Source organism: Diabrotica virgifera, chromosome 2 (assembly GCF_917563875.1).
Source record: "Diabrotica virgifera virgifera chromosome 2, PGI_DIABVI_V3a".
Taxonomy (NCBI): domain Eukaryota; kingdom Metazoa; phylum Arthropoda; class Insecta; order Coleoptera; family Chrysomelidae; genus Diabrotica; species Diabrotica virgifera.
The window spans coordinates 235,881,564-235,897,116 of NC_065444.1; the positions used below are offsets into that span (position 1 = coordinate 235,881,564).

Below are 15,553 nucleotides of genomic sequence, written 5' to 3' on the forward strand. Positions count from 1 at the left end.
TATATATATACAAACGTCATAACTTCACAAAAAAAAATGTGTAATTTCCCAAATAAAGTCCTAATCAAGTAACACGGCGATCAGTCATTATAGAATCAAAGCAGTCAGTTGCTCAAAGAGTAGATTTAACATTTCGGTTTCTTTCATACACCACCTATTACTTAATAGAGAAGAAATACGTCCGTAATATAATAAAATAATATAAAAAGCATAAGAGGAGTGGAATGTAACTTGGACCACTTTTTAATAAAACTAGACTATAAAGTGAATGCTAAGATAAAAAAAGACAGTAAAACAGACAAAGTAATAAGAAAACGATTCAACACAAAAATACGGAAAGATAATACAGTAGAACCTCGATAACTCGGATTAATCGGGACCGCCGCCGATCCGGGTTATCGAAAATCCGAGATAGCCGGAGAATATGGTAAAACAGATACACTCCGTTAGAATTGAAATAACATGAAATATATTTATAAATATGCACAGTACCTACTCATTAAAATTACTAAAAAAAAAACACCAAACACAAACGTAAGCAAACGGAAGCGAACAATACAAGACACACAATACAGTCACAATGATGTAATGTTATTTAAGAACAGTGAAAACTAAAGACCATTGTTTATAAAAGAATTTTTTAAATAGTCTTTCTTAAACAATGCTGACAGTTTGAAATAAAAAGGAATAGGTACTACAGACAGGTGGCTGTTGTTTCTGCGGCGTGTGCTATGAGTCATTTTTAATATCGTATAGTTCAAATTACACACATACCTACACATTATCTCTCAAATATTATATTACATACATTTTTATTGTTGAAAGGTTTGTCTGATAATTAACTATTTTGATGGGAAATAAGCCACAATTAAATTGAAAAATACAAAATATTGAAAATCAAAATGTTTATCTGATGAAAATCGGTCCGGGTTAGCCGGACTTCCGGGTTATCGGGGGCCGACTTATCGGGGTTCCACTGTACATACTACATAGCAGAGATAGAAAGAACAACTGCAACCAGCAGGCTAAACGAAGAACCAGAAACATTAGACGAGGAAGAAAATCGGGAAAGCATAAAACAAAAAGAAGAGTAAAAATGACTACGGATAACACAACAACCGAAATAGCATGCATAAATCAAACAATTTTGAAACAAAGGAAGAATTGCGATATTTTTTTTGGGTGAATTTGATGGCCTTGGCCGAGCCAATTAGCCAGACATTTTGTTATTTTAAAAACAAACAAATTTGATTTTTCAATCAGAGGAATTTTTTCTGTATTTCTAAATCTAAATACATAACAAACTAACATTATTATCTAAATAATACTCTGTTTTGGTTGTTCATTTTTTTTGTAAATTTTTATTTTTTTTTATATATTTTTTGTTGCATTTTTTTTTACATTGTTAATTTGTTTTTTTTTTATTTTTTTTATTGTTATTTTTTATAAATTGTTTTTTTTTACTACGCTAAGACGTAAACCCGATTCAACCTCGCGGAGGTTTACATCTTCTTAGTTTTTTTTTCTTTTTTTTTTCTTTTTTTCCTGTTTTTTTTTCTTTCTTTTTTTTTCTTTTCTTTTTCTCATTTTTTGTTCTTTTCTTTTTTCAATAATAATATACAATAATTACTTAAATCTACAGGGTTTAAAACAAAATAACAACAAAACAAACATGTTTGTTTTGTTTTAACAAACATGCCTGCTTTGTTTTAACAAAATTTCTTAAATACAGGGTAAATTTTATTGCTACAATCTATATTTACAGTTTTTGATATGTTCGTAAATTGTTTTTAATATATTAATATCTTCAGAAAATATCAAATTGTTCAGGTAGACGGGAAGTGGAATTTTTAATATATTAAGATTATCATAAAATTTGTTTATATTTACTGATTGATGTGAACATTCGAGGAGAATATGTAATAGATCACCTTCTTTTCCACACTCACAGTTAGGTGACTCTGTGAGACCCAAACTGTACGTATGAGGGGGGGTAAGAGCATGATTACATCTCAATATATTTATAACTCTTATGAAATGGCGATTTGATACAGAATGAAACCATCTTTTAATGGGAATTTCAGGCTGCATTTGTTTGTAATTACTACCAGTTCTCGTGTTTCGATAATACCTTTGCCAATTTTCTTTTTGGTGTCGTCTACTAATAATATCAATATCCGAAATGGGTAGTAAGTTCATGGGAAGTTCTTCGCCTATTGCTAGGGCGGATTTGGCTAGCCTGTCCACTATTTCGTTACCCCTAATGCCTGCGTGTCCCTTTATCCATGGTATAATGATGTTTTTCCCTAAATTTGCAATTTTATTATAAAGAGTCATAATTTCCAGTTCTATATGATTGAGTTGTTGGTACTTATGTACGTTAGTTAGTCTATCAACGACACTCTTACTGTCTGTAAAGATTATGCAGCTATAGGGTTCGTTACTAAATATGTGTCTTAAAGCAAAAAGTATCGCTATCATTTCAGCGGTGTATATCGATGATTCACAAGGCAATTTGAATAATTTTTTAAATCCACTTTGAATATTGATTATTGCACATCCTACTTTGTTTTGTACTTTGGATCCATCTGTATAGTAATACTGATAATGTGGCCATTTATGAAGTATAAATGATTGAAAAACGGCTGGATTTAAATTAATATCCATAAAAAAAGTATTAATTTGTTTTGAGAAAATTTCTTCTAATACATGGGAATACATAGGTGAAACTTGATTTTCATAAGGATAGAAAGTACTTCGGTATTGAGATATTTTCAAGTAACTATCTACAAGAAGGGGACATTTTTTCTTTGTCCAATATTTATGAGTTAGATCTAAAATTGATAACTTATGTATATCCTGCAGATAGTTTGTATTTTTTCCTGTGGTTCTAGTAATAAATTCTAGTAATAAATTCTAGTAATAAATGCGATATGGATACTCACTATCAATGACTATTTGCATAAAACAATATTTAAAAAGGCAAAAATTGTGGGCTTGAAATACACAAGAAAAAGACAAAATACATGATAATAGGAGAAACATAATACGAGATAATAGGAGAAACAGGTACAAAGAAAAAGGTACAAACAATTGCACATTGGAGATCGAAGGGGAACTACATGCATGCTCAAAAGAGTTTCAGAATTTACTTACCTGGGTATAAAGATTAAAACAGACATGAAAAAGGGGAGATAAAGGTAATCATTAATGAAATGCGAATATGTCTCAAATAAAAAAACAAAAATTATAGTCTACAAAACCGTTATAAGGCCTATAACTACTATGCATGCGAAATACGGGTGCTTAAAAATCGGAAATGACCTTTTAGAAGGATACGCAGGAGAGGAAAATACATAGAGTAATATATGAAGATGTGAGAATAGATTTGATAGTCTATGGAGAAGAAGGAATAATAAAGAACTTGAAAAACTACATAAATAATAGATAAAAATAACGACAGTAATTAAAGCACAGAGAATACGATATTTAAATTCAAAAATATAAATTTTAAAAATTACTTTTCAGCCCTTCAAGGCTTGTTCAGCTTTTTAAATAAATAAATAAATAACACTTTTCACGTTCAAGAGTTCATCAGGGTGGCCCCATATACTCATATTAACATAAAAGAATTAAAGCTCAGTTTGATGGAAGGAAAAACAAAGGTAGTTAGTTATACAAAGGTAATATCCCATTCATCTGATCAGCCATTTTTTGGACATTAAAGGCAATATTCTAATAAAAAAACATTCCAAACGTACGTGCATTTCCATAATCCTATTAATAAAACCTCTCAGACAGCTTGTTTCTATCTCTTCTAAAGACAGCTTGTTTCTATCTCACCTACTTCTCCGGAGATATTATCTGTACTTTACTTTCATATTTATTTTTATAGTGCATGTTTAACTTCATCGCCCGTTATTTTGGTGTTCTCGTTTGTTACTGACTACGTTCGTTCAACGTATTTTCTGTCAAATTATCACATACATACATTAGGGCAGTCAATGAGGGTATGTGGCTCCGAATTCCATTCTACTATATCGATGTACGTGATATTTTCATAGTAAGTAGGGAATAGCCCAAGAAACAAAGTCTACCCTATGCCGATGTGTGCTTTTGTCTTGGGGGCGATTCCCACCCCTTCTCGGGGTGGAAAATTTTTTGCTTAAGTAACTACGGAAGTTGCTAGAGAACCTAATACTAAGCAAAAACTGTTTTATATTTTTTTTTTCAAAAACTCAATACTTTTTGAGTTATTCCTGGTTGAAAATTGGCCATTTTCATTGAAACATAACACCTTTTCAAACGGTTTTTTGTGAATACCTTAAAAACTATGCATCTAACTAAAAAAACTATATAAAACATTTTTGTAGCTTATAAAATAACAAAGAGACTATTTCCTTTATGAATCTTTTAGTTACCTATAACACAAAAAGAGATATGGTAAGTGAAAAAAACTTGTTTTCTTGGTGCATGCTCAAATCAGTGTATTTAACTTGAAATAACAGAGAAACGGTCGATTTTAGGTGTATAATGCTACCAATAACTTTTGTTGTGCTTGAAAAGACCTATAAATTAAGCAATATTAAAGTCGATTACATTCAAACTATGCGAGATAAACTGTAAAAAATTTGATGACTAACGTATTTTAAGAAAAAAATGAGAAGTATATTTAACCCTTCATCCACAAGAATTTAAATGCATCGTTTTCCTTCTGCAATACATTTTACTATAGTGTTCTTTTTATGTTCAAAAAGTTGGGCGGGTTTAAAATGAATGGTTTTTGAAAAAAATAAGATCAAATTATTGAGCGCATTTTTAAATTTTCTTAAAAATCTTCCTATTTCTCCATGTAACTCGAAAATGATAAGAGATGCCAAAAAAGATGCCATACAAAAATGTCTAGATAAACATTTTGATTTTATTTTTTATAATAGTATCTCTTATCATTTTCAAGTTACATGGAGAAAAAGGAAGATTTTTAAGAAAATTTAAATATGCGCTCTATAATTTGATCTTATTTTTTTTTCAAAAACCATTCATTTTAAACCCGCTCAACTTTTTGAACATAAAAATAACACTGTAGTAAAATGTATTGTAGAAGGAAAACGATGCATTTAAATTCTTGTGGATGACGGGTTAAATATACTTCACAATTTTCTTCTTAAAATTCGTTAGTCATCAATTTTTTGCAGCATTTCTCGCTTAGTTTGAATGTAATCGACATTTAATATTGCATATTTGAGAGGACTTGTCAAGCACATTATACACCTAAAATCGACCGTTTCTCTTTTATTTCAAGTTGAATGAACTGATTTGAGCATGCACCAAAAAAACAAACTCTTTTTACCTACCATATCTCTTTTTGTGTTATAACTAGAAGATTGAAGAAGGAACAAATCTCTTTGATTTTTTATGAGTTACAAAAATGTTTTATATAATTTTTTTAGTTAGATGCATTGTTTTTAAGGTATTAGCAAAAAGCCGTTTGAAAAGGTGTTATATTCCAATGAAAATGGCCAATCTTCAATCACGAATAACTCAAAAAGTATTGAGTTTTCGAAAAAAAATTATAGAACAGTTTTTGCTTAAAATTAGGTTCTCTAGCTACTTCCGTAGTTGTTTAACCAAAAAATTTTCCACCCCCGAGAAGGGGTGGGAACCGCTCCCAAGAAAAAGCACACATCGGCATAGGGTAGACTTTGAATAAGGAGATATTTTCAGGCTATTCCTAAAATTTCATTAAAATCCATGCAGTAGGACAGAATGCGGAGATAATAACCTGTTCTTGCTCTCATTGACTGCCCTACATGTATAATAATTATGTCCTGCCACTGTCCATTCGTCTAATATGACCGATTCATGCTAATGTTTTCTCCTTTATTGTGTCAAGTAACGGTTTGATTCTAAATATGTTTCTTATTTCTTTATTTTTGTGTCTGTCTCTGACCTTATTGTCCCTATCCTTCTTCTGAAGTATTTCATCTCTACTGCTTGTATCCTGCTCTGGTTTCATCTGTTTAAGATATAAGTTTCTGCTCCGTATGTCAGCGTTGGCCTATGTATTGTGTCACATATTGTCTTCTTCCTTTTTCTTGATATTTCTTTATTGATAATCAATCCTCTATTTAGAGCCTGGAATAGTTTTCCTATATTCTCTAGTCTGTTATTAGAGCTTCACTTCGATTAGGTCATCCGTATCTTTTTTCTTTGGTATTTTCTTCATCTGTGTCTTCTCTTTATTTGCATTTAGATTGTGCGTTTTTGCTTCTGAGTTCCATTTTTTTTTTTAATTATGCTTCAATTTTCCTGCTGCTTTGTCAAATAATACTATGTCATCTGCAAATACGCATAGTTTTCATATTTCTTATCGTGATGTACAGTTTTATTTACTTCCTGTTGTTGCTTATTGAAGCACAATCTGTATATCTTGTAGTTTTTGTTGGCATCCTTTATCATTCATTCTTTATCAAACCCTTTCCTTGTTCTCGTCCTGATTTTTTTTATTACTTATTATTTCTGCTGTCTCAAAATTTAATTGTTCCATTTGCCATAACCTTTTGACATTATTACTCTGGTCTACTATACTTAGTAGAGGTTGTTTAATTTCCTGTACCTACGTAATTTTATCGACTTTCCCCATGTTGCATTTTCTCGATGTTCCGCTGGTCCCAATACTTCGTTCGTTTTTATGGTGATATTTTCAACATGGTGTTTGCTCTCACTGGTTAATGGTCTATATCTCTATCTACCATATTGTTAGCCGATGCTAGTAACTCTACCAGCTTTTGTCCATTATCGTTTGATATATCGTGGAGTCTGTGTTATCCTATTTTCGGTCTTAGGTTAGGTTCTTGACCAATTTTTGCGTTGAAGACTCCACAGATTATTTGCATGTCTTGTTTGGGGATTCTCTCCATTCTTCTTTTGAGTTGTTCCTAGAAGTCATCTTTGATTGTTTCCTCTTGATCTTCTGTCAAATCATGTGCGGATATAATTAAGATATTGTACCATTTTCCTTTCAGTATAATAAACCTAGCATAGTCTCTCACTGATGGGCGTAGATCTTTTACCACTGTTCAAGTATTGTTCTCGAACCACAAAATCTGTGCTGAATTCATATCCTATTTGGTTTTTACTATAGAAAATAACCGCCTTGTCTATTCTTATGTTTCCAGTGTCCAGCTACCTTAGTTCTTGTATAGCCATAATCTCCATTCCTACTTTCTCTGTTTTACTGCGTGTATGGATGATCCTCTCCGGTACCACCAGTCCCGTTTCAACATTCAAAGTCCTAGTTCATAGCGATGTTTTTCATACGTATGCGTTGGATTCCGATGCTCATTGCAGAACTTTTGCTCTGGCTTAGTTGTCAAAAATTGAGTAACAATTCCCAAAGAAGTTTTGATGGAATAATTGATAATGCATGCCTGTTTATTACTCAAAAACAATCAAACTCAAAGCATCTCAAATGTCTTAAGAATCTATTTATCTAATCAGCCCTAAACATCCATCCTTGCTTCCTTCTTCCATGCCTCTCTATCTTGGGCAATTTGCATCCAATTTGACCCAGTGTGTTTTCAGGTCATCCGACCATCGCATCTGTGGCCTTCCCCTTTTTCGTTTGTGGTTTCACGGTCTCCAATGTATAATCATCTTAGCCCCGTATTCATAGTCGAGACTCAAGTCTGAGTCGATGCTTAAGGTCGACCTTGAAAAAATTTGTATACAAATTTGTATAAGAATTTGTTCAAGGTCGGACTTGAGCATCGACGCTGACTTGAGTACCGACTATGAATACGGGCCTTAGTCCATCTTTCATCCTTCTGCCGTAGGGTGTGTCCGGCGAACTTCCATTTAAGCTTTGCTACTTGGGTAAGAGACATCTTTCACTTTTGTTTTGTTACGGATCCATTCGTTTCTTTTCCTGTCTGATAGTTTAATGTTCAGCATTTGTCTTTCCATGGATCTTTCTCTCTTTGCTATTTTTTCCATATTTTCTTTTGTAAACGTCCATGTCTGAGAGCCATATATTAGAACAGGGAGTATACATTGATTGAATACCCTTGATTTTAGGTATTGCGGGCATTTTCTGTTCTTTAGAATATAAGACAGTTTTCCGAATGATGCCCAGGCCAATTTTATTCTTCACTTTATTTCTTCGGTTTAATTTTCTTTATTTAATCTAGTGATTTGTCCTAGATATATATACTCTTTTACTTGTTCTATTCTTGTTTGTGCCACTGTAATTATTGTCTTAAGAATATTAAATTAAAAACAAAAGAATTCATATATATGTAGTTGATGAAAGTTGTTAACAATATTGTTAGTATTGTTACGTTGCGTTATGAAGATATAAATGGTTTATAAGATTTGCGTACATAGTATAAACAAAGTTACCTATTATGGTATGTTACATTATTGAGGGAGATACCCATATAAAAATTATATTTTATCACTTTATCTACAACGATTTCAGTCGTTCGATTATATTTTTATATCTGTTATTGGTGTGTTAACATTTATCAGTCTCGATTGAAATTTTGAAAGATACGTTACTTTCGTGCTTGAATGCCTTTTTGGTTCAGTTAATTTATATTTCAAGTCCGTAATACGTTCTGTTCAAAAACCTATAGAAAAATGTGCTATATAGTTAACATATATAAAGATAAATTCAATGTGCATAAAAAGTTAACAAAGGGATTGGGTGTGGCAAGGTGATAATCAATAAATCGGTTAGGAAATTTCATGAAGATGACGTGGAGTCCATTTTGAAATCAAATTGGGATTTCAAAATGGGGGAAATCAACAACGATGGAATTTTGTGCCAAAATGTTAAAGTAGGTATGTTAAATATCTTTGATACATTTGAATTGCAATGAATAATTAATTTAAATAATACATTTGTAAATTTTATTCCTGCATTTCCTATTAGCTCTACCGTTTAAGCTGCATCTATGTTGTGTTTAAATTTGAAAACTTTGAAAAGCTCGATTTAACATTTATTACTTAAAATGGGAACTAAACCCTTTTGGTGATAATCTTTTTTAATATATAATTTTATCTATTTTGAGTAATCTTTTTCCAAGAGATAATATGTAATCGGTAAAAAAGTGATACAGGTGTCATCATCTGATAAAATTTGAAAAAACATGGCCGAACTTTTCTGAAGACACAAATCGAATTTCCAAATAAATAGAAGTCTTAGAAAGACTTACCCGAATTTTTGTATTAGAAACTTCTGCACCAAAAATTTCAACTGCAGTCAATCGATTTCTGAATTGAAATGAAAATTATGGCGAATGTACGGATACGGTGTCGCCCCCTACCAAAACCACTTGAAACTTTAGTATTTTGTTTAAGGTAACCAACAAATAATTTTATAGTCATGACCCAATTATATATAGAGAGCTTTGAAACAGGCCATTTAGGCCCAGAGCTCAGTTATTTCTTTCCATTTTTTTCTATTGAGTGATATGGTTCTCCAATTCTGGAAATTCTTTTCTTTCAAATCAGCTATAACTGCTTGTCGCTATCATTTTCTAGGTCTCCCTTTCCTTTTCTTATAGTATGGTGTCTTCCAAGCTATTGACTTCGGTGTTCTTCCTTTTGGTATTCTTTCAATATGACCCAACCACTGCAATCTTCTTTTTATGATCATATCTATGGTTGGTTCTGTGTAGATCTCATAAATCTCTTTATTTGTTCGCCTAATATAACTATCTTCTGTTTTCTTTCCTTCGAGTATTCTCCTCTTGGTTTAAGACCCGTGCCTCGCATTCATATACTGCTAGCTGTTGGTCTTAGCGTAGTTTTATATAGACAAAGTTTTGAGTTTAGTGACAACTGTTTCGCTTTTAGGAGGTAGTTCATAACTACTGCAGTCTCATTCGCTTTTATAAGTCTTGCGTCAATTTTTCCTTCTTACTTGCATTTATCAGTTATTCTAGCTCCTGAATATACAAATTCTTCTACTGCCTCTATTTGCATTGTTCACCGCAAAGTGCTTAGTTTCAACTGCAAGGGTTTTCCTGTTCCTTCTACGCTCATCACTTTGCATTTCTTTTGATTTAGCTGCAATCCCATTTTAAAGGCATTTTCCACCATTCTACTCATTATGTCTAGTAGTTGTTTTTCACTTCTTCTTTATGTGCCGTCTTCTACCGAAGGTTGGCGACCATCAAACGATAGGTTTCTGTGTTTTGTGCCGCATGTATTATGTTCGCAGCTTCTGGTATTTGAAACCATTCTCTCAAGTTTCTCAGCCAGGATTTCTTCTTCCTGCCCAAACCTCTTCTACCTTCAATCTTGCCTTCGACGATAAGCTGTAGCAGACTGTACTTATCATTACGGAACACATAGCCAAGGTATGACGCTTTCCTCCTTTTAACAGTTGTTAACAATTCCAACTCTTTACCCATTCGTCTCAATACCTCTGTGTTGGTCACTCTGTCTGTCCAAGGAATTCTCAGTATGCGTCGATACAGCCACATTTCTAGAGCCGCTAACTTCTTTATAGTTGCTGCTGTTAACGTCCACCCTTCTACTCCGTAAAGTAGCGTAGAGAGTACATAGCATTTTGTGGCGCGCCATCGGAGGTTAACGCTTAGGTGGCGGTTGCTTAAGAGCTTTCTCATGCTGTTTTTCACTGGTTGCTATAATTGATTGATCATCCGCATAAGCCATAATTTGATGTACTTTATACATTATATCACCTTTACGCTTCATATTACTGTCTCTCACTATTTTCTCAAGCACTATAGTGAACAGTAAAGTTGATGGGGGCCTCAATCCGGATTTGATGGTGAAGTCTTCAGATACCTGGTCTTTAACTCTCACAATACTCGTTTACTCGTCGAAAAAAATATACATTCAATTACCCATCTCACTTTGAATTAACATTAGTTTAGTTGGTTAAGTGAGAAGTGTATTCATTTTTTTATTATCTTCAATTTTGGCAATTATTACTTTTTTGTATAAGCTCATAGTTTTTGAGTTATACGTGAAAAACAGCTTTAAAACATGCATTTTTATGAAAAAATAAGATTTTTGATCTGTAATATCTCAAAAAGTATTGATTTATGTTAATAGCTTTATATCAGGGCCTATTTTACCACTAGGCCCGCGAGGCACCTGCCTCGGGCCCGTATTTGAATAGGGCCCGGAAAGATCACCAAACACAACATGTTTATTACAACAACAAAACAAATTTTCAAAATTCTTTCATTTTACGAACAGGCAATGATAAATGATAACCATAAGAGTTATAATTAAATGGATAGACGCAAACTTTCAGCTTCAATGCTCTTTAAATGCATTCATTTTTTCGAATCCTCAAAAAACTAATAATATTTTAAAAAAAATTTAGATGCAGAATGAAAGATTGCATTATTACCCAGGGCCGAATGTCCCTTAGAATAAATAAAAAGTTTCTTTTGAATAAGATATGTATTTAAAATTAAAAACCACACTCAATTTTCTCTTTCTTTCATCCCGGTAACGTATTAAAATAAACATTATCGAAGATTTCAGGGACTTTCGGCCCTCGGTAGTAACGTAATCTTTCATTTTGCGTTTAAATTTTTCAAAAATACTTATTAGTTTTCCCAGGCTTAGAAAAAAAACGAATGCATTTAAATAGCATTAAAGCCGAAAGTTTGCGCCTGTCCCCTTAAACAATGTTTAATTGTTTAAATATAAATTTTATTTATTGTTAATGAAAATTTTATTTTCTTGTGCAACTATGTATATTTCTATTAAATAATTAATATTTTTAAAAAGGTATTATTATTATTAAATTATATTTAGGGGCCCGAAAATTGTGTAGTGCCTCGGGCCTGATTTGAAGTAAAATAGCCTCTGCTTTATACAGGGTGTCCCGAAAAGATTGGTCATAAATTATACCACATATTCTGGGGTCAAAAATAGTTCGGTTGAACCTAACTTACCTTAGTACAAATGTGCTCATAAAAAAAGTTATAGCCCTTTGAAGTTACAAAATGAAAATTGATTTTTTTTCAATATATCGAAAACTATTAAAGATTTTTTATTGAAAATGGACATGTATCATTCTTATGGCAGGATCATCTTAAAACAAAATTATAGTAAAATTTGTCCACCCCATAAAATTTTATGGGGGTTTTGTTCCCTTAAACCCTCCCAAACTTTTGTGTACCTTCCAATTAATTCATTATTGTGGTACCGTTAGTTAAACACAACGTTTTTAAAACTTTTTTGTCTCTTAGTATTTTTTCGATAAGCCAGTTTTTATCGAGATGCGGCTTCTTTTTTAATATATTTACATAAAAATTTTATGGGGGGTTTTGTTCCTTTAAACCCCCGAAATGTTTGTGTACGTTCCAATTAAACTATTATTGTGGTACCATTAGTTAAGCAAAGTGTTTTTAAAACTTTTTTGCCTGTTAGTCCTTTTTGATAAGTCACCTTTTATCGATATGTGACTTCGTTTTCAAAATATACGTAAAAATGTAAGTTATAAATAAATTTTCAGATTATTAACAGTTGTCTGTAATCATACTTAACCATATACAAATATGTGGTGGATTCGACAAATATTCAAAATATCTCGATAAATACTGGCTTATCAAAAAAGTACTAAGAGGCAAAAAAGTTTTAAAAAGATTGAATTTAACCAACGGTGTCACAATAATAATTTAATTGGAACGTACACAAAAGTTTGGGGGGGGTTTAAGGGAACAAAACCCCCATAAAATTTTTATGGGGTGCACAAATTTCACTTTATTTTTTTTTAAGATGTTGCTGCCATAAAAATTCCACATGTCCATTTTCAATAAAAAATCTCTAAGACTTTTCGATATATGAAAAAAAATCTATTTTCATTTTGTAAATTCAAAGGGCTGTAACTTTTTTTGTGTGCACTATTGTATATAGATAAGTGAGGTTCAATCAACCTATTTTTGATCCCAGAATCTGTGGTATAATTTATGACCAATCTTTTGGTATAACCCCTGTATAACAAATTTTGGTTACATGGTACATGGTAAGTTATAGTATTTTTACTACAAAAACGTTATTACGTAGGTCAAAATTTTTGACGTAAGAGAACTGTCAAAACATTAGAATGTGACTTTTCATTATTGCCATGTTTATAATAAACACACAATAATGAAAAGTCACATTCTAATGTTTTGACAGTTCTCTTACGTCAAAAATTTTGACCTACGTAATAACGTTTTTGTAGTAAAAATACTATACAAAAATTATTTGAGAATGTATGAGCAGTCCTTAAAGACATTATTTAATTACATATGTCAAAAAAGATGTTGGCAAACAAAATAATCTATACGTAAAAGCAATAATAGTATTGATAGTATTTTTTTTCTATATGGTATATGTATTGGGTTTTATATTTATTACGCGATCATTTTATATTTATTACACAATTTAATGACTGAATTAAGGGTGCTTATATTTAGACAATATTTTATGGTTACTTTCCGCTATATGGACACAGGGGAACAATAATTACAAGTTACTTGAGAATTGCAGATAATACACTTAGTGTAATAATAACAGAAGTATAGGTTTCAATCATCAAAAATTTAGAATAAGAATATTTAAGGGTTTCATATTTATGTATATAAAATCCAGAAAAGTAGAATTTGCTATTAGTACCTACGTAGTAGCAGAATTTGCTTAAGTCAAAATACTAATTAATACACATTGTTTTTCTTGCAGGCACAACAAACAGAACAATAATAATAGGAAATTGGCAATGAATTTAATAGCAAATGGCAGTTTCCACATTGTCTAGGAGCTATGGATGGAAAACGTGAAATTTCAACCTCTCAGAAGGGATGGGACGAAATTATGAACTGACAGCATCAGATGCAGGTGGTCGATTTCAAAGGTCTGCTTTGTCAGCATCTTTGATAAATCAAAGTATTCAATTAGGTACCTCTGGCAAAATTCTGACGTTTTTGTAGGACGTGGTGCAATTTCCTTTTAAAGGGAAATTTAATGAAACCTATAGGTCTTGTAGTTTAACAAATGAACAAAGAATTTTTACTACAGAGTCAGCCGTTCTAGCAAAACCGTAGATAATAGTTTTGGTGTTCTTTGTAATAGATTCCGTATGTTACAAGACATAATAAATGTCGACGTTGAAAAAGTTTGTACAATTACAAAGGTATGTTGCATTTTACAGAATTACCTTTTAAAAACCTCTTCAGTATATGCTGAAAACCAGGATAATGAAGATTGCACTACAAATGCCAATTTTAGAACATTTTACTGCTTTGTAGTAAGTCTTAGTTTATTACAATAAACATATTACAATAATATTATTATAAAGTATTAATGGCGTAGGCGCAAAATTTCGGCCCCAGTTCTTTTTAAATGCATTCATTATTTTCGAATCTTGAGAAAACTAATAACTATTTTTGAAAAATTTAAACGTAGAATGAAAAATACATTATTACAGAAAGTCGAAAGTCCCTTAGAATACACAGTTTCTTTTGAATGAGTTATTTTAAATTAAAAATCATACTCAATTTTCTTTTTTTTTTCACCCTGTAACTTATTAAAATAAACATAGAAGTTTGCAGGGACTTTCGGCCCTCGGTAATAATGTAATCTTTCATTCTGAGTTTAAATCTTTCAAAAATACTTATTAGTGTTCTCAGAATTCGAAAAAAACTAGTGCAGTTAAAAAAAATTAACCCGAAATTTTGCGTCTACCCCCTTAAATAAAAACAGTTTAATCTCAGACAGGCTTTTATTTTGCACATTGAAAGTATTTACAATTAACTACATTCTAACTACAAAATGAACACCTATTTTCATAATTTGTACTCAATTCTAATAAAGTTTTGAATATGGTATTGCAGTTGCACGTCCTTTGCCTTTTTGTCGGAAGACTCCGAATCTCACTTGCAACAAATTCGCTAATGCCTTGTTGCCAGGGCCACCGAGAGGGCGGTACAGCCGGTACATTTTACCGGGGCCCGGCGATGTAAGGGGCCCGGCGTCGACCAGGCCAATGACGTAATTTTTCCCGTTTTTTTGCTCTTAACTTTATGTCCATAATGCGTTTAATTAGATTATAGATACTCGGCTATATTTAATATTATGACCTTTAATCGATTTTGTTTAAAATTTTAACAGCAATAAATCACAGGAGTCAAATTCTACAGTGCAGTCAGATAAAAATATGGTATAGATATGGAGATTAAAAATATATCAGGCTTCTAGAATATTTACAAAAAATCAGAAGAATCTATATTGGAGAATCTAAATTAGTTACCAGCAGTTATGGAATAAATCCAGAATTTACATCAAATAAAGAAAAACGGCGCAAAAAGCCTGAGATTTTTTGATAATTTGCCTGGGCCTAAATAGTTACTAGTGATGTGACTAAAAATGTTGAGCCCGACGCAATATTTCGCTGGGAAATATTTTTTAATATTGTCATATAATAAGCAATAACTAGAAGATAAAGATGACGACAATATTAAGAAAATAATTGATAAATATATGTATTGCGCGAGTTTTATAAAGAAGACATCAGTGA

At 31.8% G+C, this 15,553-nt stretch overlaps 1 protein-coding gene and 1 long non-coding RNA gene across 2 annotated transcripts in view; one reads left to right on the top strand and one right to left on the bottom strand.

Moving 5' to 3' along the window:
- The window catches only part of LOC114348478 (GATA-binding factor 6-B), a 135,043-nt gene extending 125,680 nt beyond the window's left edge, over nt 1–9,363 (bottom strand). Inside the window, exon 1 of the mRNA XM_028299051.2 lies at nt 9,219–9,363. The gene's annotated coding sequence lies outside the window, so the exon portion shown is untranslated. The remainder of the gene's footprint in view (nt 1–9,218) is intronic.
- LOC126880487 (uncharacterized) lies at nt 8,508–15,332 on the top strand. The gene is made up of 3 exons (XR_007696606.1): nt 8,508–8,840; nt 9,236–9,363; nt 13,720–15,332. It is a non-coding gene; the product is annotated as an uncharacterized LOC126880487 (long non-coding RNA).
- The last annotated feature ends 221 nt before the right edge of the window (nt 15,333–15,553 follow it).